The sequence below is a fragment of the Pongo pygmaeus genome, chromosome 10 (genome assembly GCF_028885625.2).
Source record: "Pongo pygmaeus isolate AG05252 chromosome 10, NHGRI_mPonPyg2-v2.0_pri, whole genome shotgun sequence".
Taxonomy (NCBI): Eukaryota; Metazoa; Chordata; class Mammalia; order Primates; family Hominidae; genus Pongo; species Pongo pygmaeus.
Genome location: NC_072383.2, coordinates 81,724,020 through 81,745,844, shown reverse-complemented (window position 1 = coordinate 81,745,844; position 21,825 = coordinate 81,724,020).

The following is a 21,825-nucleotide window of genomic DNA, read 5'->3' as shown; positions in this document are numbered from 1 at the left end:
GACTAATATCCAGAATAGACAAAGAACACAAACTGAATAATAATACAAAATCCTATTAAAAAGTAGGCCAAGGACTTGAACAGACATTCTGCAAAAAAAGTTATAAAAAAAAATGGCCAACAGACATATGAAAGATGTTTAATATCAGTAATCATTAGGGAAATGCAAATCAAAACGACAATGAGATACATCTTACATTAGTTAGAATGGCTATAGTTAAAAAGGCAAAAGGTGACAGATACTGGCATTGACATAAAGAAAGTGTACTCTTATGAACTGTTGGTGGAGACATGAATTAGTAGAACCACTATGGAAAACAGTGGAGATTTCTCAAAGAACTAAAAATAGAACTACCATTCAATTCAGCTGTCCCACTGCTGGGTATTTATCCACAGGAAATGAAATCAGTATATCAAAGTAATATGCACTCAAATGCTTGTTGCAGCACTATTCACAATATCAAAGATATATAAAATCACCTGTGTCCACCAATGAATGAATGGATAAAGAAAATGGCTATATTTCTACAAACACAATTTGGCCAGAGAAAAGAATGAAATCATGTTGTTTGCAGCAGTGTGGATAAAACTGGAGGTCATTATGTTAACTAAGTTAAGCCAGGCACAGAAAGACTAATACTGCACGTTCTCAGCCATATGTGGGAACTAAAAAGCTTGACCTAATAGAGATAGAGTGATAGATACCAAATGCTGGGAAGCATATGAGGGTGGGAGGGGGAAATTTTGAGAGGTTGGAGAGTGAGTACAAATATATAATTAGATTAACAAAAGTTATAATGTTCAATAGCAGATTAGGATGACTATAGTTAGCAACAACATATCGTATATTTCAAAGTAGCTAAAAGATAGGACTTGAAATGTTACCAATATACAGAAATGGTAAATTCTCAACATGATATATACTCCAAATACCCTAACTTGATCATTACACATTCTATGCATGTAACAAATATGTGTACCGCATAATATGTAAAATATTATGTATCATTAAAAGAAAAAAGATTGTAAAAGGAAATCCTGTCATTGGTGACAACATAGATGAATATGAAGAACACTTTGCTAAGTGAAATAAGCCAATCACAGGATAAATGCCACATAATTTACTTGCATGAGGTATCTAAAATAGTCAAACTCATAGAACTTGATTTTACTTTGACAGGATTAGACCAATTTGCAACTTGAGTACAACTGCCAATATTTCAGCTAGTTCTTGGAAAATTGTGCCATTGTGCAAAAGTCATTGAATTCTTTGATAACTTTTTAACCTAATAATCAAACACCTGACAGGAATGGAATTCACTGGACTTGTGCCTAATTGTTTTACACTATTTTCTATGGGTTACACTTTTATTGCCATTGTAACCTTTACCTACACTCTAACTCTGTAAAATGAATTTACTATTCTCATTTTATACTCATCTGTAACGGATTCTGACAGATTCTGACTTATAGTAGTTTACGTAGATAGTATAGGAATTAAAGAATTGGCATTCTTTCTAATATACCTTTTTTTGTTTTCTTCTTGTAGTCATTTATATTAGGTACTACTCATAAAGAATGTTTCAGTTTCCATTTTAGTAGTCTGTGATTAAGGTTACTAATACATGTACACAAAGAAAGATTCAAAAGCCCATTTAGATTCTTTTAGAACATTATCACTAAATATTTATATAGTTGACATAATGCATATTATGCCCTTGAATAATAGAATTTGGGTTTGTTTTTTTTTTTTTTTTTTTTTACTTCTTATCCATAAGCATTGGGCTTATATTGCCTCAACAGGAACAGAATTTATTATTAAACAAGATTCCTAAATCCATAACTTGTGACTTCAGACATTTTGTAACCCTAGTAGTGAATATACCCTAAAAACCTATAAATCCCCTAAGTCACTTTATTGATTTAATAAAATTAACAACATATAAGATGAAAATTTCTACTACATTTCTTTTGTAGAAACATCAATACTTTATTCTTTCTAAGGGAAAGACTTACCGGGTTTTGTTTTTTTTTTTTTTTTGGTATTCTCAATAAAATGCTTTTTTATCATCTGAATAATAAACCTAGACAAGTTACCCTCTAGGCAGAGTCCTTACTTCATTTCTAGTTAAAACTGCATTTCTCATATTGATTCATACTTGATAATGTACCTCCAAGAGCTGAGTTTTCCAGGAAAAAATAGTCAAGGACAAAAAGGACTATTATTTATTAATTAGGCCTCATACGTAGTTCATAGCTGATTTGGCATATTGAGAATTCAATTTTTTTTCCAAGAACATGCCATTAATTATAACTAAAATTCCATAAACACTATTTTAAAACATCACAACCATCTTTATGATTTAAACTGCCTTTAGCATCATGCCATTATATGTATATTTATACATATCTTTTTATCAAAACCCAGAGAAGATTTATGATTTAATCTCTCATAACTTCATAACCTCTCATAACCACAGAGTTTTTCTCACCTGATCTAAGCACATTTTTTCCTCTTTTGGTTAAAAAAAAATCCGGGCATCGTATTTTAAAAGATTATCTTAAAAATGTGCATACCAAAAGGGGAATGCTGGTTCTTTGGTGCACATCATTAGCAGAGATGAGTTTATCAGATGGGTGAGTCACACTGAAAGTCATAGAAGAAATGTCTGTGTGTCCATGATCATATGACTCAAAAAAAATCCTAAGCCTCAGTTTCCTCATCTTCAATATGAAAGTGGCAGTAAATACCTCATAGGTTGATGTGAAGAGGCAAGATGATCTGTGGAAGCACCCAGCAGTGTTTGAGGCATATTAATGTTGACTCTTGAATCTAAAATAGGCAGAGCAATAATGAACCATGGCAGGGAGAAAAAAATGAATGCAAACCCTAATAGTGCTCCCAGTGCCAACTCTTGGCGTTGGGAAAGCAACATAATACTTGGAGCAAAGAAGACGTGTCCTGGATATCAGAATGCCATGGGAAAATAGAGGATGACTAGTAACAAAATAATGGAGACACGGACCAGGAAGTCATCCAAAAGATATATTTTCACCAAGTATAGTTTTGTTTTAATTTCAGATTTTCTCTAAAGAGTGTTTTAAAGCTTTTCTTGATAGTCTGAAATAATATTAAAATGCATTTAACTTTTATGACTGCTCACTGAAAGAAGGAAGAGATATGCAAGTCTCAGTAGCAATGTAATACACATGCAGAGCTCTACATTAGAAACCATCTGTGAGCTTTGATTTAATGTCACCTTTTCCAATGTTAACTGTTAAGGTGAGGAATTTAAGACAGAAATTCAGCTTTAATATGTATTAAATTGACAGTCAACCTTTGGAGACTGGAACCTTTATGGCTCATGTACAAAGAAAAGACATTCAGTATAGAAAACAGGAAGAAAATAATGAATAGTTATTACTATAAGAGTGGAAGCTATAATTAAAACTGCAGCTGTAAGGGCAAAGGGGACTCTGTTGTGGAAGCATAGTGTTATACATGTCTTTCAACAGATTAAATCAACTAATTTTCTGTAATCGTCAACATAGGAATGTAGTTATTTACATTGTTTAATGGTTTAATGGTTTTAATTATATTAACATACAGTATAAAATTTTTACAGAATAAAATACCTCAAAGCTAATAATTGAGTATGAGATACAAAGATGAGTTTATCTTCTGATGTTAGTGTATCAATACTTTACTAAAATACCATACTATACTGCACATATACTATGAAAATAAAAATATTAATTAGCTAAAGGCAGCAGCAAACCTTACATGAACCCCCAAAACAATTATAAAATGTGAGGTCCCGTTTTTTAAGGTTAAGAAACCGCATCACTTTTTCCTGAAATAGAAAGCCTAACCTATTTGACATGCTAGGAAAATCCAGATTTCTGGATACTTCAAACTTTGTCCCCATAAGTTCCTCTCTGTGTAACAAATTACCCATGCCAATTATTTAGGACACATGAACGTGTATATATATATGACAACTGCCATACTGATTTTCCTGTTTTTTTTAGGATATGTCTTCCACTGTAAAATAACTTACTATGTTTTCATTCCCTTTATGTTTCTAATACCATAAGCCCTGAAATTCCCAAACTATCCTGTAGGTCATTGGCTTACAATGCCTACTGAGTGACATTTGGCAATATCTGAAGACATTTTTGATTGTCACAACTGGGTGCTACTGGCATCTTTGAATAAACAGGGGAGAGATGCTGCCAAACATCATAATACATAGGATCACCTCCCACAAAAAAAACAATTATTTGGCTCTGAATATCAATAATACCAAGCTGGAGAAACTCTGCTATAGAATAAATAAGTAAATATGAAACAAGACATCAAAAGTAACTACAGATTTTTTTTTTTTTTTTTTTGCCTTGGAGAATAGAATGTACAGGTTATTTTTTAAGCTAAACAATTATGTTGCCCTATTTTTTTTTTTTGGATATAACAATAAGTCCTCTTTCTTGTAATCAAGATTTAGGGATTGAAGAAGGAAATCTTCACCATCAAAAGGAATTAATAGAAATGCGAGACTGAGAAATAGCTATGAGGATAGTGTTAAATATTGAAATATATGGCATAAAAACTTGTGATGACCTTTTTTTCTTTGAAAAGTGCATCAAACTGCAGTGTTGTTTTTTGGGTTTAGTTGGGTTCAATTTTCTATACACGTACAAGTTGAGATCTTGAGATTGCCAAAGCTTCACTAATTTAAGGTTAGTTTGGCCCCATCTTCTGCAGACTATATAGCTACAGAATCCAGTCTTCATAGGAGAAGTGCTTAAAAGTTTTACCATATAAATACAATGTTTAGACTTGTTAGATGATGTAAATTATCACATTTTTTCCTAACGACTACACTGACATTTATTTAGCATTGGCTTCAGCTTTTAAAATTTATATAATCATATATGCTAACAACTCACAAAGTTATAAAACCTCTTGTACAAATTTCAAATCAGGATACATTAAACATAAATATTATTTTTAGAATTATAACACCATTGCAAATATGCTCAAGTGAAAAACTGGCTGGGAATTTGCTTTCATGTATTTTGAAAATCTCAAGATATATTTTTAGAAACTATAAAAAGCAAAGGGAAAATTATTGCCAGACACGTAAATAGAGAAAAAAAGACAAAATTACTACTTAGAAAAGATGCCATTGATTATCATATTTACAAGTTCAAAACTGGGACCTACACCTAAATATATCCTAAGTTCAAAAATATTACAATGAAATCTTCCTGCTCTTTAACATAAGTGTGAGCATTTTCTAGCATCTGTTTGTGTGTTACTACAGTGATTTCATGTGCATTTATATATGGTCACCAAATCTAACCCTTAATGTATCAGAGAAAGATATTTGCCTTTATAACCTTTTAAATCTTTTGAGCAATTCATTGTCTCAACAACGTGATATTCCCCCATATGTGAGTTACATAAAGCCAACTTAAATAGAAAAGGAGAAAAAAAAACTCCAACACACTAGCATAAGAAAGTCCAATGTATAACACTTTTTAAATGAACTTACACTAAATAAAAAGCAAAGTAGGACTAGTCTATACATATTTAAAATGCTTCCACTATGGATAAGCAATGTACCAGGTTCTACAGAGAAATGCAAAAGAAAGAAAAAAATCATATATTATTTAAGAAAGTGTTCAAGTGCTGCTTACATAAATCAGTATCTTCCATAGAAATAAGTTGATGCTAAAATGGGTTGGTGTGAAACTGTTAAAGGGCTATCTTTTTGTGGCCATGTGTAAATCATGGCACAAAATGTGCTTAGCATGGCTTTACGCAAAGGTAATTGCAAGGATTATATTTTACTATTGATTAATGGATTACTGTTCAGAGGCAATTTAATAATATAAAGCAAGGAGACAAGGAAGGAAGAGTCAGTTGTTAATAGGAGAGAAAAAATAATTATTATGATCTTAATCTTATTGTCAAAGCCCTAATACTAGGGCTGTAGTAAAGTTTTGTGAAATGTTAACATACATAATTATACACATGTAAGAAGCTTAAGCCAATGCTAAATCAATGTCAACATTACTGTTACAATGCTAGAGGGTTTCTGTTGCAGTTTCTTTTGCTGGACTCAAAAATCTGTACAATCCTTGGACACCTTTATTGACTCATACAGCTCTGAGAATATTGAGGTTGAACTATTATTGCTGCAGAATCAGATAATTTTAGCTGATCTTTCATTTCTTAAACTCAACATAAAATTGTTCACTGGAGGAAATGTCAATAGAATGTTAACAAGGCAATGCTTCATACTTTATCTTTCTTTCAAATTACTTGATGTTTCTCTTTTAAGTCACATAGGAGTTTCTGATTACCTACTTTAACATTCACATCTTTTATCTCACTTTTTAGAAAATTAAAATGGTTACAATTGAGTCAGAATGGGGCTGGACCAACACTCACAATTTCCAGGAAAGAAAAAAAATCCCTGCTGCCAGAAATTCTGTAAATGTCACAAGAATTCCACAAACACTTTCTGTACTTCTCAGAGAAAAAGGATAGCTTTTTTTTATGGTTATTGTCAAGCAGAACACTGTGTATTGGTTATCAGTGCCAGAGGATGGCTTCAATGACATGCGGGGTAGCAAAGATCATTACTGTACCAATCATCATAAGTAGAAGTTCACACACTTCTGCCCACTGCATCTTGGTATCAGAGTCGCCAAGGAAAACACTTTATTCACAGAAAAAAGGCAGAGCAACATCTGTTCCAAGAGTTTGTCATGGTCCCTAGTGGCTAGCACCCCACACTCTCATCCCTCACACCCCTCTGACCCCCTGCCATTAGGCAGGGCAATTGGCTTATGTGTACCCCTCTCCTCCCCACAATAGAAGGATCCCGACCCTCTCCCACAGATTCTGAAATACTAAAAGCTGGGGGGTGTGCATGCCTGAGGGATATTACCATACACATTTAAGCCAAACCAAAAAAACACTCACCGAGCCAGAAATAGAGAAAGATACCCCACACAAGGTGGTAAACCAGCACAGGCTGCATGGGCTCTTGATCTGTTGGCAACTAAGTATTTTGGGCCCAAAGCCCATTTGAATGTGGCCAAGCGCAGATCAAAGGACTGCTCTCATGTGAGTGCCTTTCCACTAGTGATGAGCATCATCACCTTGGAAAAATTTACTATTTGTTTTTTTTCCATATTTATTAAGCATTACTTGACCAGATGATTAATGCATTCAAAGTCTAGCTAAATTGTTCTAAAACCCCAAGTTTCTTGGCTCATATTAATTGGCTCATATAATAGTTATGTCCTCCAAATGTTTGATTTCTCCTGAAATTTTGATTACTTGAAATGCTCTCTAACTTAAAAGTGATTCACATCACTCAGATCATCAATGTTACTGCCCCCATATTCAACTGAACCTAATGTGGAAGAATGACATCCTTCACTTCATTCTATTTGGATCACCAACATGCTTATATGTCATTTACTTTAGATTAGCTCTCTTCTTTCCTCCATTAGTTCTGCTGTACCAGATGGTATCGTGTAAGTGTGACTATTTGCCATTGGCACATTCTACACTCCCTTCTGATGACCAGATGTATCTTTTGGGCTTCAGTTCTCATAGGTCTGCATGTTGTTATTCTTTTCTTCCTGTATACTGACTAGGTTAAGAGGTCAAAACCACAGAATCAGCAAGACAGTTGTCCCTATTTTGTTATGGGGGAAAAAGAGATCTTCAATGAAAAACACAGTTTATAGAGTAAATATCCAGATAGTTGATTTTTGTTGATCTGTTGACATATGCCTAAATAAGTCTTCAGTATTTTATTATCTCCCCTAATAGCATGGAAGTTGCACACCAACCCAAAACAAAATTTAAAAGCCTTGTCCTCCTTTGCCAGGGAAAGTTGTAAAATGTAAGAAAAGAGAAAACATTTACCCCCAAATTTAAAATTTTCAAGTTTGATTTACAAAATATAGACAAAATATTGAATACCTCTTATGTTTTGATATCACTTAGTTGTATGCTCACGTTGTTTTATGACTACATTTTAAGAAGGCAAAAATATGTATATTTCACAGGAAATTGGCTTTGTCTCTTCAATAATTATTTACATTTTTTTTAAAGTGGAAGTGGACCGTTGTAAGTAAAAGGAATTTATCATACATAAAGAACAGGGGCAACAGGTGGCCCTGAATTGGAATGTGTCTGATACAACTTATTCAAAGTGTTTTTGGTGTCGATTTTATGTAAATAACAAAAAATGTACTGATAGAGAAGAATGTGAAATCAAGAGATGGTTCACGTAAGATGAAATAAATGGTTCACATGTTCCTGTAAATTACTGCATAGAAGGAAACAGTGGAACATTTGGATGAGAGAGGGAAAATTGCCAAAAGGATGTTCTTAAACAGGCAAGAGGGATCTGATGCATATGTGAAGGGCATGGCCTTAGACTGGGGAATGGAAAGATCATTCTGAAGGAACAGGAGGGAAGATGAAGTTATGAGCTCCGTGGAAAGAAATTTATGGATGTGGTGGTGGAAATGCAGAGAATTCCTCTTCTGGTTTTTTTTATTGAAAGAGAAAATTATAATCCCCATCTGGATACATAGATGAGGAAGAAAATATTGGACATTAGAAGACAGAAAGGCAGTTATTTGGAAGAATGGTAGAATGAACAGATATGGAAATGTTATAGGACTTTTGGACAACACCTAAGGTCTGACACGAGGTTAATGATCCTGAATTTCAAATGATTAGATAATGTTCAACAGATGGCCACACTCAAAAAATAGGTGATAGGTTACAATTTAGATATAAAGGCCATACAAAACTCAAATAGGCAGACTCATGCTCAGAAAGATGGGCTTTGCCTTGACTCAAAGGAGTGGCAAATCAATGCCGATATATATGCTTTAATTAAAACCTTTAAATACAGCTGCATTTTCCGTACTTATTGTGTTAATTAAATTTATCAGTTAATGATTATATACTATTGAGAATTTCCTAAAATAAATTTACAAGCTTCAGGAACATCTAAGATATACAAGTTTAAAATGTAAGAATCAAGTGTAGTTAAGAAGGATTTTTAAATGGTTAATCAGAGACATATGTGAGTGCCCACGACAGTCCTCATCTACCTTTTTTTTTTTTTTTTTTTGAAATGGAGTCTTGCTCTGTTGCCCAGGCTGGAGTGCAGTGGCATGATCTCAGCTCACTGCAACCTCCGCCCCTTGGGTTCAAACAATCCTGAGTAGCTGGGATTACAGGCGCACACCACCACATCTGTCTAATTTTTGTGTTTTTAGTAGAGACAGGGTTTCACGATGTTGGCCAGCCTGGTCTCAAACTCCTGACCTTGTGATCTGTCCACCTCAGCCTCCCAAAGTGCTGGGATTACAGGCTTGAGAAACCACACCCGGCCAGGCCTCATCTACTTTACAATTTTGTCCTGATATAATCCTCTTGATACAGAGTTGTTACCAAAGATTTGTGGTTATAATATCTGATAAATTATTATGGTGAGTAACAGCTTAAGATATTTAGACTATCCATTAGTAAAATTATGTATAGATGCTCCTTGAGTACAATGGGTTACATCCCAATAAACCTGTCATAAGTTAAACAATCATAAAATTTAGTTTAATATTTAATACACCTAACATACAAACATCATAGCTTAGCCTACTCTACCTTAAACATGCTCAGTACACTTACATTAGTTTACCATTGAGTAAAATCATCTGGCAACAGGGTATACTGTTGGGTATTGGCTGTTCTTGCTCATAATTGCATGACTGGGAGCTGTGGCTCACTGCTGCTGTCCAGCAACCTGAGACCATTGTTCAGCATACTGCTAGCTCAGGAAAGGCTCAAAATTTGAAGTACGGTTTTTAATAAATGTCTTAAATTTTTTCCCGAAAAATTGTAACTTGAAGCATTGTTAAGTCGGGGATTGTCTATATAGCTGTGGTATAGATAAAACCAATTACTATCATTTTAATTAAGCAGATACAAGATAGCAAGATAGCGTCTAGTTTTACATTTTCTAAGGGACTCTTCCAAGGCACCTTGGGACAGTGTGATAGAATACAGATATCTCCTTTCAAAACTTTGACTTTACAAAACATAACTTTAACCCATCTGCAAATGAAATGGCTAGCCATAAAGTCAGCTAGTGGAAAAAAGGATAAATTGGTTCAGTGAATTTAAATGCATTTTTAAGTATATTAAAACCTACTGTCAAGGTGTATATAGATGAAGTATGGACAGGTATAGGCCCCAATTATGATTCTTATATAATTTAAAGCATGAGAGCCAAAACAGAAAGACAGTTTAACAACTTTCCTATATACATTAAAATTACTATAAAAATACCATAATTTTGAAAGAATAAATTATTTCAGGAAGAAAGTCAGAATAAAGGTGCACGTATTCCCATCTCTTAGGAGTCCTCAAACATCCAATTATACTGTCTCCTACTAGGAGGATAAAGATATAAAACAAAGAAATAATGCCTGGCCTATATAATTTACAGTCAAATGTTAACAAATGTACAATGGTGAGAAAAAAATTTCAGATAAAATATGAGTACAATATAATGCCATATGGCAAATGTACTTTACTGCACAGATGGCTCAGAAACTTAATGAAGATTGTTTGGAGACTTACTATACACACATAAGTTAGGGTCTTTAAAATTAGACAATACAAGGGAGGAAGTTTAACAGTCAAATGAATAAAATAGGTGTAGAAAAATGTGCTATGATAAAGGAAATGAGAGGTGATGTCAGTCAGGAAAAGAACAATTATAATAATTTGAAATATTTTATTACAAAAATTTGATAACATTTTGTTCTTAAATAATAGCAACCCATATTACTATGTCTTAAGGTTGAGAATACTGAGGATATTATAATGGATAAAAGCAAATAAAAATTAATAAGAGTAATCAATTCAGATTAAATTAATACATTGCTACCCATGATATGATCACTCTGAATCGCTTAAGGGTGACACAGATTTATTTTAATAACATTGGCTATATTGCTTCAAATATGTGGTAGAAGTTTTATTGCCTTAAATACATTTGTCTTTTAATTAACTGCCTTGAGAAATGAAGAAACATGTTCTATTTAAGATGATAAAGCAGTACAAAAAGTCCCTAATGAAGATCATAGATAATTTCCTAGTGATTAATGAGGCAGTTGGACACTGAGGCATCCTATTTCAGGTCCTCTTATAAAAAGTACCTTTAGAGTTTTTTTTTAATTCATTAAAAATGATATGGTACATTGCATTTGCTTCATTATTTATGTCATCAATTTCAAATCATATTATGTATTCAGGCATTTGTATTTAATAGTTATATGGCTAACAAATGCCTCTAAAATGCATGTTTTGTTGTCTGTGCACAAATCAAAATTTATTTCAAACTTACTTTGTGGTTAATGTACATAAAGCCAGATATATAAAGAATTTAACTTGGTAGAAAAGGCCAATATATAAGGTTAATACTTCATTAGTTTAACATTGATAAATTTAATGCAAATATATTCATAAGAAATTAAAGAGTTAAGAAGTAACTCTTTAAATGAAAAGCAATAGTCACTTTCCTGATACACTTCACTCACCCACCTAACCATTTCCACAATCCATTTTCCATAGGTAACAACTATTAACTTTGTCTTATGTATACTTTAAGAGATATTTTTATTCACAGGAAAGTACCGTGTGTGTGTGTGTGCACGTGCACACACATGTACACGTGTATTTGGGTGTATACATATATATACACACTTTGAATATACAAAATTTTCAATTTCTGTATTTTACACTATTGTTATATCATAATTAAACTATTTTTATAAATAGGGATTTTTTTATATAACCATTTTTATAGATTGGCCCAGTTTTGCACTATTATAAAGAATGCTGTAATGAACATCTTGGTATTAGTATCTTTGGATTCTTCTGTGGTCAAGTACTTTAGATGGAATTTGTCAAATATTATGTACTTACATACAATGCTAAACTGACTTCTAAGATGACTATACCAATTTACATTCCTATCATTTTTCCATATCCTTACAGTTCTCTCTCGTCCACTCTCCAATCAGTTTTCCATGGAACACAGTGATCACATTAAAATATAAGTCTCTTATTGCTCTGCATAAAATCTTCAAAGCTGTCTTGCTATATTAACCTGCTTAGGGTGCCATATCAGAACACCACAGACTGGGTGAGTTAAACAATAGAAATTTATTTTCTCACAGTTCTGGGGCTGAAAGTCCAAGAACAAGGTGCTGGCAGGAATGGTTTCTGGTGAGGCCTCTCCCCTTGTAGATGGCCTTTCCTCTGCACACTGACTGAGAGAGGGTGTGAGGGAGTGGGGGAGAGAGGCAGAGAGAGGGAAAAAGGATAGTTCTTACAGGGAGACTAATTCTATAGACTGAGGACCCCACTCTTATGACCTCCTTTAACCATAATTACCTCTTTAAAGGCCCCTCCAAATCACATTGGTCACATTGGGAATTAGGAATTCAACAGATCAACTTTGGGGGGACAAAATTCAGTCCATAACAACTGCTGACATTCAAGCAAGATGCACACTTCTTACCATGTCAGACATGTATGATTCCAACTGAATGAACTGGCCCTTATTACCTCCCCTAACTTATGCCTTCTGTTCTTCCTCACGCTTCAGGAACATTGGACTTAAGCTAGCCGAACTTCTATACTCTCTACATGGTAGGATTTTTACTTAATTAGGCCTTTACAAATGCTGTTCCATTACCTGGAATACCCACCTACTCGGCCAACCCCACCTGCAACACACAACTTTCTCTGTGGTTACTTAGAGTTCATGCTTCAAGCCTCACTTTAAAAGTAGCTCCTCGGGGTAAATTTGCCTAGCCATCCTAAGCAGGTACTTCTTTTGTCTTCTCTTCTAACCTCATTGTCTTTGCTTTAAAATAATCCACAATTTTTTTTTTTTTTTTTTTTTTTTTTTTTTTGAGACGGAGTCTCGCTTTCTCGCCCAGGCTGGAGTGCAATGGTATGATCTCAGCTCACTGCAACCTCTGCCTCCCAGGTTCAAGCGACTCTCCTGCCTCAGCCTCCTAAGTAGCTGGGATTACAGGCCACCATGCGTGGCTAATTTTTGTATTTTTATTAGAGACAGGGTTTCACCATGTTGGTCAGGCTGGTCTTGAACTCCTGACCTCATGATCTGCCTGCCTCAGCCTCCCAAAGTGCTGGGATTACAGGCGTGAGCCAACACACCCAGCCAATTCAGATATTTTTATTGTGTAATCATTCTATTTAATATTTCAATATCCCATGTGTACTAGTTTTCTATTTTGCTATAACAGATTTCTACAAACTTGCAGGTAAACACAAATTTATTTTACACTTTTGAAGGCTGAGAGTCCAAAATGTGTCTTATGGGACTAAATTTAAGGCACCTGCAGTGAAGGCTTCAAGCGAGAATGTTTCATCTTTTGCAGCTTCAAGAGGCTACTACATTTATTGGCTAGTGGCTTCTTTCATCTTCAAAGCTCATCTCTCCAACTTCTGACTCCCTCTTATAAAGAACCCTTATGATTACATTGGGTCCACCCAGATATACTAACATAATACCCCCATCTCTAGGTACTTAACTTATTCACATTTACAAAGTCTCTTTTACCAGGGAAAGTAGAATATTCACAGGTTCCAGGGATTTGGGCATGGATATTTTTGGGGGTCCATTATTTAGTTTATAACACCACTCTAGACTTAAAGTTCCCTCATATATTTTGTTCACAGTTGTATTTCTTGTACTATTTTGTTGAATAGCTGATTGGCTAAGCTAATGCTCGGCAATGTTGGATCATATTGTTAATATTAATTTTTTGCCAATGTGAATAATGAAAAAAGAGATGTCTAAATAATTTTTTATTTGCATTTGCCTCATTATTGAAGAGAAAAGCATATTTTTGCTCTTTACTGGAGGAGACTGTAATTTTTATTTCTTCAAGCTGCTTGTTCATATTCTTTTCTTTAATATCCTTGGGCTCCTTACCATTTTTAATTATTTTAACAGCTTTTGTATATTAAGAAAACTTGTCCTTGTTCAAAATGGGACAAATATTTTTTGCTGTCTTTTCACTTAAGGTTTTGTTTTGTTTTGTTTTTTGCCAGAAACATTGTGTACTTATAATAAAATTCCTATCTTCTGAGAGTTATAACCATTAGATTTTGTATGTTAAGGTTACCATAAATCCCTTATCTGTTTTTCTTCACTTTTACTTTTAATATTTAATTTTTTTTTATTTTTTAGTTTTTGAGATGGAGTCTCGCTGTGTCCCAGGCTGGAGTGCAGTGGCACAATCTTTGCTCACTGCAACTTCTACCTCCTGGGTACAAGCAATTCTCCTGCCTCAGCTTCCCAAGTAGCTGGGATTACAGGCACATACCACCATGCCCGGCTAACTTTTGTATTTTTAGTAGAGACCGGGTTTCACCAAGTTGGCAATTTCCATGTATATTTCCCCAGGGGCCTTTGACTTTTTCTTTTTTTGTTATACATGGGAATAGATATATTAAATTACTTATGATTATTGCTCATATACAAATGGGAGCAGTTTTATTCATCCTGATTTTTAAGACAAGCTGAGTCATCTTCAATTTAAATAAGTAGTTTAGAAAATATTCCCCTCTGATCTTACCCACCCTAGGGAGGACTTACTACTCAGTTTTTAATGTTCACATTTTCCAGTTATTCATTTTCTGTGTAAGAGGTCATCATACCTATGGCAGGCTTATAAGGAATTCCCAAAATATATCTCTCCCCTATCCCTGAATCTAGTGAATGTTTGAGAAAAAAGACTGCAGACGAAATTAACGATTTTGAGATTAGGACACTATCCTTGATTAAGTAGGTGGGTACTAAGTGCCTTCATACATCCTGATAAAGGGAATACAAAGGGAGATATTACACACACACACATGAAGGTTGTTTGAAAGTGAAAGCAGAGACGGGTTGTGCAGCTACATGCCAAGGAATGCTGGCAACACCAGAAGCTGAAAGAGGAAAGGAGTAGATTTTCCCCTAAAACCTCTAGAGAGAGTATGATCCTGTCAACACTTGAATTTCAGAGTTTTGGACTCCAGAGCTGTGAGAAAACTTTTGTTGTCTTAAGTTACATTTTTTGTGGTAACTTATTACACATCCACAATAAACTAATACAGTTCTCTACCTAGAAATTACTTCTTTTGGTGATTTAATGCTCATGTTTCTCTGATCAGCTGACTTCCAAGGCTGATTGTAAGTGTCTTTCTCTTCTGCTCCTCTTACCTTTAGCCTCCTTCTTATGGATAATAATCAGATAAAACACTGAGATAGTGTATGTGTAGAAGTCCCATTTCTTGACTTTGGCTACAGTAATTTTAGCTGCTTCACCTGGAACTAACCTTCTCTGTGGCTAATTCTTAAAAAATAGTTTCTTTAAAATGTCCATAATTCAATTACTTTTATGAAAACTTCTGGTTTACTAGAGATCAAGGTAAACTAAATTTTTATACTGATAAAATCGAGGACATTATCTGCATATTGTTTTCACCAAAAAAAAGTTCTCACAATACTCTTGTCTTGAGGGCAAGAATTATGGATATAGATAGTTGAAATCTATAACTACTGTAATTATTAAAGCAGAAGCATTCCCTAATATCTCCTATGTACACTGCCACTGATAAAACTAGCTATCTACAAAATGGGTTGGAAAACTGCAGCTGGTAGGCCAAATTTGGACCACTGCCTGTTTTGGTAAATAATGTTTGATTGGTACACAGCTACGCTAAGTTACTTACATAGTTTATATAGCTGCTTTTAACAGAAAAAATGAGTAACTGTGACAGAGACCCTCTACCCTACAAAGTCTATAGTATTGATTATCTGATCCTTTACAAAAAAAGTTTGCTGACCCCTGATCTACAAAAAGAAGATAAAAAGAAATGTGATAGAAACTGTACAAAGATACTTTTCTTGGTCTTTTGAGCTCTAAAATTTCTGTCCAGATTTGCAGGAAGTTTATTATTTATTTTTAATAGATCATTACAGATAGTTTGTAAACATCTTGGATGGAAACACGTTTATATTGGTATTGCATTTGAATGAAATTTTGAGAAAAAATGAGTATAGCTGAAATGTGAAAATGTATCTGGGATCTAAATGAATGAATACATTCTGAAACATCAATCCCAAAATATTTCTCTCTACAAAAAATATAAATAGCTCAAATACAAGCATGTATCTGAGACTTTATTAAAGTTATTTGGTCTTTTTAACAAAAAAATCCTATTTCAAGTGGAATACATTATTTTTCTAAAATAAATGATAGAATTGTTTACAAATATATCAATGGAAATGACAAAATAAATTTGCTGTTTTAGGAAGCAGAACATTTATTTTTTTACTGTTAAATTTATAATTTATTTTTCTGCATGTGAAAAACAGAAATAAGAATAAAATCCACATATTCTTCATTATTAGAGAGCCAGGCATTGCATGCACAGTTTGCAAGAGCAAAACAACAAAACACCAAAACAATCCCAAAACATGGGTATCAGATTTGTGTTTCCAACACTGAAAATAGAAGGCACCTTCAGGTTGCTTGCATGGATTTCTATGTCAATTTCATATCAAAACTCAGAAATGCTTAGATTGCTAATATATAATTGAGTATATGTAGCACAGCTGAAAATGTTATCACAAATTGCAAGTAGGATTAAAAATACAAAAAATGAATGTTTAAAATATACTTCATGTCTGATAAAGAAATGAACACAACCATTTACCTAGGTGTTAGTAAAGATACATCATTCTTCTGTAAGTTGCAAAAATCCAACTCAAACTGCTTTTTTTATTATTATTATTATTATTATTATACTTTAGGTTTTATGGTACATGTGCGCAATGTGCAGGTAAGTTACATATGTATACATGTGCCATGCTGGTGCGCTGCACCCACCAACTCGTCATCTAGCATTAGGTATATCTCCCAATGCTATCCCTCCCCCCTCCCCCCACCCCACAACGGTCCCTGAAGTGTGATGTTCCCCTTCCTGTGTCCATGTGTTCTCACTGTTCAATTCCCACCTATGAGTGAGAATATGCGGTGTTTGGTTTTTTGTTCTTGTGATAGTTTACTGAGAATGATGATTTCCAATTTCATCCATGTCCCTACAAAGGATGTGAACTCATCATTTTTTATGGCTGCATAGTATTCCATGGTGTATATGTGCCACATTTTCTTAATCCAGTCTATCATTGTTGGACATTTGGGTTGGTTCCAAGTCTTTGCTATTGTGAATAATGCCACAATAAACATACATGTGCATGTGTCTTTATAGCAGCATGATTTATAGTCCTTTGGGTATATACCCAGTAATGGGATGGCTGGGTCGAATGGAATTTCTAGTTCTAGATCCCTGAGGAACCACCACACTGACTTCCACAAGGGTTGAACTAGTTTACAGTCCCACCAATAGTGTAAAAGTGTTCCTATTTCTCCACATCCTCTCCAGCACCTGTTTCCTGACTTTTTAATGATTGCCATTCTAACTGGTGTGAGATGGTATCTCATTGTGGTTTTGATTTGCATTTCTCTGATGGCCAGTGATGGTGAGCATTTTTTCATGTGTTTTTTGGCTGCATAAATGTCTTCTTTTGAGAAGTGTCTGTTCATGTCCTTTGCCCACTTTTTGATGGGGTTGTTTTTTTCTTGTAAATTTGTTGGAGTTCGTTGTAGATTCTGGATATTAGCCCTTTGCCAGATGAGTAGGTTGCAAAAATTTTCTCCCATTTTGTAGGTTGCCTGTTCACTCTGATGGTAGTTTCCTTTGCTGTGCAGAAGCTCTTTAGTTTAATTAGATCCCATTTGTCAATTTTGGCTTTTGTTGCCATTGCTTTTGGTGTTTTAGACATGAAGTCCTTGCCCATGCCTATGTCCTGAATGGTAATGCCTAGGTTTTCTTCTAGGGTTTTTATGGTTTTAGGTCTAACATTTAAGTCTTTAATCCATCTTGAATTGATTTTTGTATAAGGTGTAAGGAAGGGATCCAGTTTCAGCTTTCTCCATATGGCTAGCCAGTTTTCCCAGCACCATTTATTAAATAGGGAATCCTTTCCCCATTTCTTGTTTTTCTCAGGTTTGTCAAAGATCAGATAGTTGTAGATATGTGGCATTATTTCTGAGGGCTCTGTTCTGTTCCATTGATCTAGATCTCTGTTTTGGTACCAGTACCATGCTGTTTTGGTTACTGTAGCCTTGTAGTATAGTTTGAAGTCAGGTAGTGTGATGCCTCCAGCTTTGTTCTTTTGGCTTAGGATTGACTTGGTGATGTGGGCTCTTTTTTGGTTCCATATGAACTTTAAAGTAGTTTTTTCCAATTCTGTGAAGAAAGTCATTGGTAGCTTGATGGGGATGGCATTGAATCTGTAAATTACCTTGGGAAGGATGGCCATTTTCACGATATTGATTCTTCCTACCCATGAGCATGGAATGTTCTTCCATTTGTTTGTATCCTCTTTTATTTCCTTGAGGAGTGGTTTGCAGTTCTCCTTGAAGAGGTCCTTCACATCCCTTGTAATTTGGATTCCTAGGTATTTTATTCTCTTTGAAGCAATTGTGAATGGGAGTTCACTCATGATTTGGCTCTCTGTTTGTCTGTTATTGATGTATAAGAATGCTTGTGATTTTTGTACATTGATTTTGTATCCTGAGACTTTGCTGAATTTGCTTATCAGCCTAAGGAGATTTTGGGCTGAGACAATGGGGTTTTCTAGATATACAATCATGTCATCTGCAAACAGGGACAATTTGACTTCCTCTTTTCCTAATTGAATACCCTTTATTTCCTTCTCCTGCTTAATTGCCCTGGCCAGAACTTCCAACACTATGTTGAATAGAAGTGGTGAGAGAGGGCATCCCTGTCTTGTGCCAGTTTTCAAAGGGAATGCTTCCAGTTTTTGCCCATTCATTATGATATTGGCTGTGGGGTTGTCATAGATAGCTCTTATTATTTTGAGATATGTCCCATCAATACCTAATTTATTGAGAGTTTTTAGCATGAAGTGTTGTTGAATTTTGTCAAAGGCCTTTTCTGCATCTATTGAGATAATCATGTGGTTTTTGTCTTTGGTTCTGTTTATATGCTGGATTACATTTATTGATTTGCGTATATTGAACCAGCCTTGCATCCCAGGGATGAAGCCCACTTGATCATGGTGGATAAGCTTTTTGATGTGCTGCTGGATTCTGTTTGCCAGTATTTTATTGAGGATTTTTGCATCAATGTTCATCAAGGATATTGGTCTAAAATTCTCTTTTTTTGTTGTGTCTCTGCCAGGCTTTGGTATCAGGATGATGCTGGCCTCATAAAATGAGTTAGGGAGGATTCCCTCTTTTTCTATTGACTGGAATAGTCTCAGAAGGAATGGTACCAGCTCCTCCTTGTACCTCTGGTAGAATTCGGCTGTGAATCCATCTGGTCCTGGACTTTTTTTGGTTGGTAAGCTATTGATTATTGCCACAATTTCAGCTCCTGTTATTGGTCTATTCAGAGATTCAACTTCTTCCTGGTTTAGTCTTGGGAGAGTGTATGTGTTGAGGAATTTATCCATTTCTTCTAGATTTTCTAGTTTATTTGCATAGAGGTGTTTGTAATATTCTCTGATGGTAGTTTGTATTTCTGTGGGATTGATGGTGATATCCCCTTTATCATTTTTTATTGCGTCTATTTGATTCTTCTCTCTTTTTTTCTTTATTTATCTTGCTAGCAGTCTATCAATTTTGTTGATCCTTTCAAAAAACCAGCTCCTGGATTCATTAATTTTTTGAAGGGTTTTTTGTGTCTCTATTTCCTTCGGTTCTGCTCTGATTTTAGTTATTTCTTGCCTTCTGCTAGCTTTTGAATGTGTTTGCTCTTGCTTTTCTAGTTCTTTTAATTGTGATGTTAGGGTGTCAATTTTGGATCTTTCCTGCTTTCTCTTGTGGGCATTTAGTGCTATAAATTTCCGTCTACACACTGCTTTGAATGCATCCCAGAGATTCTGGTATGTTGTGTCTTGATTCTCGTTGGTTTCAAAGAACATATTTATTTCTGCCTTCATTTCATTATGTACACAGTAGTCATTCAGGAGCAGGTTTTTCAGTTTCCATGTAGTTGAGCAGTTTTGAGTGAGATTCTTAATCCTGAGTTCTAGCTTGATTGCACTGTGATCTGAGAGATAGTTTGTTATAATTTCTGTTCTTTTACATTTATTGAGGAGAGCTTTACTTCCAAGTATGTGGTCTATTTTGCAATAGGTGTGGTGTGGTGCTGAAAAAAATGTATATTCTGTTGATTTGGGGTGGAGAGTTCTGTAGATGTCTATTAGGTCCACTTGGTGCAGAGCTGAGTTCAATTCCTGGGTATCCTTGTTGACTTTCTGTCTGATTGATCTGTCTAATGTTGACAGTGGGGTGTTAAAGTCTCCCATTATTAATGTGTGGTAGTCTAAGTCTCTTTGTAGGTCACTCAGGACTTGCTTTATGAATCTGGGTGCTCCTGTATTGGGTGTATATATATTTAGGATAGTTAGCTCTTCTTGTTGAATTAATCCCTTTACCATTATGTAATGGCCTTCTTTGTCTCTTTTGATCTTTGTTGGTTTAAAGTCTGTTTTATCAGAGACTAGGATTGCAACCCCTGCCTTTTTTTGTTTTCCATTTGCTTGGTAGATCTTTCTCCATCCTTTTATTTTGAGCCTATGTGTGTCTCTGCACGTGAGATGGGTTTCCTGAATACAGCACACTGATGGGTCTTGAGTCTTTATCCAATTTGCCAGTCTGTGTCTTTTAATTGGAGCATTTAGTCCATTTACATTTAAGGTTAATATTGTTATGTGTGAATTTGATCCTGTCATTATGATGTTAGCTGGTTATTTTGCTCGTTAGTTGATGCAGTCTCTTCCTAGTCTCGATGGTCTTTACATTTTGGCATGATTTTGCAACGGCTGGTACCGGTAGTGCCTTTCCATGTTTAGAGCTTCCTTCAGGAGCTCTTTTAGGGCAGGCCTGGTGGTGACAAAATCTCTCAGCATTTGCTTGTCTGTAAAGGATTTTATTTCTCCTTCACTTATGAAGCTTAGTTTGGCTGGATATGAAATTCTGGGTTGAAAATTCTTTTCTTTAAGAATGTTGAATATTGGCCCCCACTCTCTTCTGGCTTGTAGGGTTTCTGCCGAGAGATCCGCTGTTAGTCTGATGGGCTTCCCTTTGATGGTAACCCAACCTTTCTCTCTGGCTGCCCTTAACATTTTTTCCTTCATTTCAACTTTGGTGAATCTGACAATTATGTGTCTTGGAGTTGCTCTTCTCGAGGAATATCTTTGTGGCATTCTCTGTATTTCCTGAATCTAAATGTTGGCCTGCCTTGCTAGATTGGGGACAACAACAAAAAAAGGAATTTACTGACATGGAATATAAAATGCTAGAATTTAGATGAGGTCATCAGAATTTGGATTTTCTCCAAACCTGTGTCTTCTTTTCTCTCTGTTAGTTTCAGTATGCCCCAGTTAGGGTCCTTGGTCACTGTGTCCTCCTAGCTTCAGAGCATAAGAAAGTATATCTTCCCCAGTACTTCCAGAAATGGTTGCCAGAGACTATAATTCTATCAATTCCTAAATAAAACGATTAAAATACTCAGTATGGTTAAAGCCCAATAAATTGTATTGTTAATAGAGTATAAAATAATAAAACTATTTAAAAGAGCAATTTGCTG